Genomic DNA, 7,903 nt, shown 5'->3' with positions numbered 1-7,903 from the left:
TAAAAAATTCAAATGAGTACGCTTATTTAGACTCCGCGGCTCGTACAAGTATCGCTGGTTCTACATTATATGAATTATCATTAAAAGAAGGCAACACTTTTACGGACAAAGAAGCTATAATTAATATGGCTGATGGGTCCACAATCCTGCAGAAGCACAAAGTAATAACGATTGAAATAACCATAGGAAATCCCAATTACACTCTCTGCAATGTCGGAAGAAAAGAACACTAGAACATTGTTGGAAATAGATTTTTTAGAATCTGCAGGAATTGTGCTCAACTCCTCCTTACATTAAAGATGAATTTGAAACAAGTACATAAACGAGAATGGAAGGTAAGATTTAATACACCACCTCCAATTATTCGTCCTAGGGAGCCTAGAGAACACCCGAGAAGCGTGAGTGTGAGGAGTTTCCCGCTGTCTAGTTCTCGTACTCGCCTGTTCTCCGATGGTTGTCGGTATTTTTACCGCTTCAAAAGATTTCTCGGGCAAGAAAAGAGAAGACTATCACACTCAGGTTTTGTCTCAGTGCCGATTAGTGAGCTGCGGAGTGTAGACTTCCATAGTCCATATCGTATTATTTGTTTAAAAAAAATTGTTTTCTTTTCAAAATGTGGAATAACGAACTTGAGTTGAAATTTATCGAATACTTTCAATCCGAGCTTATTTTGTGAGATGCTAAAATCGGAACTACAAAGATAAAAGTTTAAATCACGATGCGATATCGACTCATTCCATTCAGCTACCTCTCCTACGTTATTTCAACGAGCGTCAACTGCGTTTTTACGTAATCATGCAAGTGAAGAACGATTCATAGCATATTTCAAACATGAGTGGGTTTCACTCAATCCAAATTGGTATCTGTGATCAGCCGAAAATTCTCCATTGACAAACAATGCACTAGAGATAAACAATCAATAGAGATATAAAAGACAGCCACACTTTGCGAGAACGTCTTCCTTTGTCTAGATTTCTTTCAGTCGCAACAAACATGGTCAAGGAATGGTCGGGAAATCATAAACCGGAGACATTTATAACTGTACCTGCGATAGAACTGAAAGACTGGACTCTTGCGTATCAATGGGCGAAACTTGACAAAAATGTCAAATTCTTAGAATCTGATACCGGACTAAATACAAGCAAGTAACATTCCATTTAATCAAGATTGGGAAACTTATGATGGATACAAAAAGAAAGCTTTCGCGTATTGGAGAGTTGCTTTGCCCACCCACCAAACCACCTGGATGAACGAAAAATGAATATTTTTAAGAACTATATGTGCAAGCGTATCATCGGCCTTGCGATCGTGGCACCACCTGCAGAAGCCAGAAATGTGCCTATTTGGCAAAATAGGAAGCGTGGACGCCCCACGAAAGCAAGACCCGCCTTAATAATACAATTAAAAAATTACTATTTATATCTAATTTTAGTAGACCCACCATTATACCCTTTAGCATGTAAGAGATGTGTCTAACCTCTTGACTATCTAATATGCTAGGTAATCAAAAGGAAGGTATATAAGTATACCAAGCGGGAGCAGAGTTAGTCGATTGTCAATGTCCATTAAGGTTACACCTCTGTTTCTTATTCTTATTACTAATTTCTAAATAAATCATTTTGTTGTTTAATAAAGATTATTTATCTTTAGATACGAAAATCTCTGTACCCGAATACGACTCCGAAGATCCGTGTGATATTATCCCGTGTGTGTTTTGAGTTATAATTAAACAAAGAGTTTTATTGGCCTTTTAAGCGAGTGCAGTGAAGTGCTACACGATATATATCCGTAAGTTATGCTCTTCAAGGTCACTGCGATCATCGTTGCGCTGTTCCAAACATCTATCAAGGATAAACCAAGGAAACGTTTAAATACGGCAAGTAATTAAATCAATATATATTTGTATTGCAATGCAATGCGGCCTTCATTAACACAATAAGGAGCAATATAATCACTTATTTCGTTTATTTCCTTGAAATAATTTATTTGTGATGTTTGAATATTTGAATGAGATGTGAAATTAGGTACGGATTGATTTATGTACAATGTACATGGGTCATTCTTCTTTTTAACCTACAATTAGTTGTCTCCACCAATCAGTGAGAAAATAAACAAGGAAATTACTATTATTTTTTTCTTAATTGTATTTCAACATGCACTGTACTATATGCATAATGGCTATGCACGATCAAATAACAAATATATTGAATAATTTAATTGTAAAAGTACGTGACAAAGTAGTAAATCCGCGTGACAGAAGTGTATCTCATACAAATTCCCTATGTCTCCCGCTACCTCAGCTTGCGTTTAATCCATAATATTACGAAAAAATTATATGATGACACAAAACATAAAAATATCTTAGAGTTATAATTAAACAGCTCCTAAATATATTGCCTATCATGCAATAGCAACCATTATTTTTTATCACTTTTAATAAAATATTTAAAAAATATCAAATACTTGTCTCCTACTGCTAGACCAGTGCAGATAGCCTTCAAAATAAATAAAAAGTGAAAAAAATTACAGTAGGATGAAACCCATTAGAAAAGCAGGGGAATATGATCAAAATGAAAGGAAAAATAAATTACGGTCGATCTGAGGTCGGGAAGGGGTAGGGGGGGGAGGTTTAAGGGTAAAAAACGGTTTATCTCGATTTCCGGCAAAACTAAAAGTCCTATCGAAGAAAGTTAAATCGCAAAGTTGTAGGTAATAAAAAGATCTAAAACTTTTGTATTCACACATTTTTCACATAACCTCAAAATTGGTGTGATAAATTCAAAAAACCAAGTTTTTGGTTTTTTATTTTTATCTTTTACAAAAATTTATTTTTTTAAACGAAATTTGGTGAAAACTTACCTTATTATGTCCCAAATATACTGTAATTTATTTGATTAAAAATATTTATTTTTTCACCTTATTTTGAATTAATATCGAAAAAACACCCTAATTTTCAATCGAAAATTCTGACGTCAAAATTTCAGCTTTTTTCAAAAAGTTGGTATGCTTTCAGTTCGTTGAAATCTCTACTTTCCTATGGTAAAAAAATATATAAATATTACCATAGTAAATCTTCTCAGAAAATGCAAAACATCGTATGCAGTAACGCCCAGACCCGTCATACCCTTCCCTACTTCTCTATGAATCTTCTTTAAATTATAATTAGATGCCTATTTATTACTATTTTAAGATAACTTATATATACCTGAGTGACCTAAAAAAAATTTTTAGCCTTTAGATGAGCTAAAATTTTCGTATTTCATAGAGAAGTAGGGAAGGGTATGACGGGTCTGGGCGTTACTGCATACGATGTTTTGCATTTTATGAGAAGATTTACTATGGTAATATATATATATTTTTTTACCATTGGAAAGTAGAGATTTCAACGAACTGAAAGCATACCAACTTTTTGAAAAAAGCTGAAATTTTGACGTCAGAATTTTCGATTGAAAATTAGGGTGTTTTTTCGATATTAATTCAAAATAAGGTGAAAAAATAAATATTTTTAATCAAATAAATTACAGTATATTTGGGACATAATAAGGTAAGTTTTCACCAAATTTCGTTTAAAAAAATAAATTTTTGTAAAAGATAAAAATAAAAAACCAAAAACTTGGTTTTTTGAATTAATCACACCAATTTTGAGGTTATGTGAAAAATGTGTGAATACAAAAGTTTTATATCTTTTTATGACCTACAACTTTGCCATTTAACTTTCTTCGATAGGACTTTTAGTTTTGCCGGAAATCGAGATAAACCGTTTTTTACCCTTAAACCTCCCCCCCCCCTACCCCTTCCCGACCTCAGATCGACCGTAATTTATTTTTCCTTTCATTTTGATCATATTCCCCTGCTTTTCTAATGGGTTTCATCCTACTGTAATTTTTTTTGGTTTCAAAAATTATCGGCACTGGTCTATGCCTGGTGTTTTATTTTGTAAATTCTGTCACGTGGGTTGTCCTTCGAAATACGCGTTTGTGCCGCTCGTCTTTGTGGCCTGTGATTGAAGGTTTAGACCTCCTTCCCCCCCTTGGTACACTTTCCCCTATGAGATCAAAAGTCAGCGCGTCAATCGCTCGAAAGCTGTGACAGAAGGTGTGTGTTTTTATTCGGCTACCGCTTCGTCACGTAAGTAATGGATTCAAAATATAGTTATTATTGTTACTTTTTGTTGTCTACTCTTACGTTATAAGAAATATTTTGTTGTCAATGAGTAAATTATAAATTATATGTCAGCTTTTAAATGTTATCGACTTAGCAACAAGTTTTTACCCCTACGTCACATGTCAACTCTGTCACACTTTTACCTAATGGCAAACAATTTTTTCGAAGATTATGGGTTTCACCAAATATCCTGGAACTTCTTTGAATCAGGGCATGGAAAAGGAGCTTCTGATGGTTGGAGGGACAATGAAACGCCAAGGTGATGCCATAGTAGGTAGAGGAAACTAGATGTTCCAATTCTTATCCACTTTCAAGATGCCAACAAATTTAAACGGTTCATTTTGACAGACTAAGACTTAGAAAAGGTAGCAACAACGATTCCAAATAATATTGTGCCCCTGAAAGGAACAAAGCAAGTCCACCAAATGTTCACGGAAACTCGTCTTAAACCATAGGGTATTTAGTTGTTGCTGTGAACAATTCTGTTCTTACGACGTTGTTTTCTTATTCTAAATTTATAAGCCTCTGTCTATATATATGTATACTGTGGGCGTGTTCTTATCTAACGAAAAAGAAGACGATATAATTCATGATGTGGAAGATTTCATGCTCACTGATATTATGAACACAATTAAAATGCCCCGAAAAAGATTTTACGATATTATGTATACATAATCCAGCCCAGATGAATCAACCAATGAAGATCAGCCTTTCGCCACGCTTAAAACGAAAGATCCAACTGATCAAACTGCTGTCTGCGGTACTTCTTACCAAACACTCCAGGCTCCGAATGTTAATAAAAAGGGAAGAGACAATATTTCTAGTTCGAAGAGCCACTATCAATATTCGAAAAATAAGACTTTCTATCAATGGCTTAATGATTATTTTATTTTATGTTTTTGGAAACGTTAATTTGATGTTAAGCTATACTAGACTTTAATTACTTAAAACGAATGAGTAGTCATTTAATTTACTAAAATATGAATCTCTTATTCTAAAGGTTCTCAAATGTGATTTCAATAATTATCTAAGTTCGATCTCATGTTATTTTATATGACAATGATGAAGACTGAAAAGATGTATAACAAAATAAATTATTTTAGAACAATAAACCTGTTTTATACCAAAACGCAGCCTGGTATCCCCTAGAATATCAAACTCCGTCACGATGTTGTCTCCTGATAGGAAAATTATTTTTGCCTTTTATATATTTTGTTATGACTAGTGCAACATTTAAAATTTATATTTATATTATTTGATTATATTGCTATCTGTGATATTGGTATTTATTTTTAAATGATAGTAAAAATTGATTTATAGCAAAAAATACATTTATATTAGCAGAAAATGTGACGGAGTCGTATTAGGTCACGAATAAAACATATTTTATACATACAAATGTATTATATTAATATGTTTTCTAAAAGCTCATTTAGTTAATTAATGTATTACAAACGTACAAGTTATTTGACAAAGAGTATTCGATAGAATAAAATAAAAGATTTCGTGCCGAAATAGTAAATTTTTTTGTCGAATTTTTCTTTCAGGCCTAGAAAATCGTACAAAAATTTGTAAACATCTCGGCAAACCACTTTTTCCAATAGAATAGAAAATCCGCTATCAGAATATATTATATAAACTGACAAGAAAGCTTTATATTTTTATTTTAAAAATTGAGTTAAAGCTTTATCAAATTGTAGGTTTAAAAGAAGAACGACCCACATATTAGAATTAGTATTGTAAGTATCGGTGGCGTTCTGATTCAAATAATTATGCAAGTGAATAATACTCATAACGACCATTTCAACAACTTCTGGTTTTAATATCATAGGTTTTCTATGTACCCTAAAGATGGATGATGCAATATCAACGGCACAAAGGTGTAGTTAAAAACACGTTCCGGAGTGCCTTTACTGTGGTTACCGGAGTATGGTTTCATCACATGTTTATCTAGAGCAAAAGCGCTATCAGCAACAAAAAAGGAGAATTTAGTCCTATAAGGTAATGCTTTTTCTTGTGGTAAATTTAGGTAGCCACTTTGCATTATCTTGTAAAACTCTGTATCTTTGAATATCCCTCCATCAGATATACGCCCCTGGCAACCAACATCAGCAAACATAAATTTATAATGAGTCTACAAGTGCAAACAGAACTGTCAAACTGTCAACAGTCGTAAACCGACACCCGAACGGAGCGGTTGTGTGTAGAAAGTCTGTACAGGTGTTGTGGTGTTGGTGAGCCGTAAAACACTCCAAGAAGCTGGACATTACAAGAACAATACTAAAAGTAGATTTGTAATTATGATATTCAGTTCCACTTTTTGGAGGTGACTGTATAACTATTTATGCCGTCTATTGCGCCAATTCAATGGGGAAAATGCCATTTATATTCGAATCCTTTACTCACTTCTAGCCATATATCTGGTCTCTTTGAAAAATATAAATATAAAAATATTATTACAGAAACAAGCAGGTATAGAACAAGATAAAATGGATGAGCGACAGGTACAAGGTGATGGAATAAATACTGACACTGAAAGCAACCTGTCTTTTATTGAACCTCCGCCGTCCAAAAAGAAACAATCGAAGGATGATAAAATCGTAACTGAAGCCCTACAAGTTTTAAAGACTACTACAGAAAAATTTAGCGATAATTCCAAGATGTGACAAGAAGTACATTCATTTATAAATTTTATTGGAGCCAATGAATCTTATTCACGTTCAACAAAAAATATGGTTCACCAGGCAATATTTGATGTCATAATGAAAGTCGATTCTGGGTAATATGATTATCAAACAAATATGCAAGTGTCGACGCAAGGTTATTTCAACGAGCAAATTCTACTCAGCCGTTTAATTTTTTCACACCTAACGATCTTAGACCTTTACCACAAGCGGGTCCAAGGGCTAAAACAAATAGAGGTCGTAAAAAACGTAAGACTGCAATTCTAACGGACACGCCCGTAGAAAACTTAATTGAACAAGAATACTATGTAATATGTAACGAATCCTATGTAGCTAGTGGACCACCAGGCTCGCAAGGTGACTCCTATCCGAGTGGATGGATGACAACCAAGAGTTTTGTAAAATTCATAGAGCATTTTGTCAAGAATTCAAAAGCGTCTGTTCAAAACCGAATCCTGCTAATCCTCGACAACCACGAAAGCCATGTCAATATTGAAGCCGTCAAATACGCAAAATTAAATGGAGTAACTTTGCTGACTTTACCACCCCACTGCAGCAATAAGTTACAGACATTGAATGTTGCCATTTATTCATCTCTGAATGCTAGATATAACTCAACCACGAATAATTGGATCACCCAGGACGAACTGTAACGATCTACAATATACCCGGATTTGTTAGCAAAATCATGTCTCAGGCTGTGCAATTTTAACTGAGGAAGAATCTGAGCAGGCCATTGCAATCTTAGGAAAATCGGCAGAGGTAGCTTCTACATTTCAAGATCTGGAAATGATAACGGTAGATTATGAATCACGAAAAAAACCAAAAATAGTTTTACCACAAATGATTCGTCCATTTCCAAAAGCTGCTCCTAGAAAAAGTCTACGTGACAGTGAGACAGACCTTAACGAAGAACCCAAGTATGATAATAGCTCTGAAAGTTTATGGGATGAAGAGACAGATGTAACTGATAAATGGTTTTGTTTCATCTGTGGAGAAGAGAAAGCTATGGACATGAGACTTTGTGCTATTTGTGGCCAATATGTCCATGAAAT

This window comes from Pieris napi, chromosome 18 (genome assembly GCF_905475465.1).
Source record: "Pieris napi chromosome 18, ilPieNapi1.2, whole genome shotgun sequence".
NCBI classification, from domain to species: Eukaryota; Metazoa; Arthropoda; class Insecta; order Lepidoptera; family Pieridae; genus Pieris; species Pieris napi.
This window is presented reverse-complemented; position numbering follows the sequence as displayed.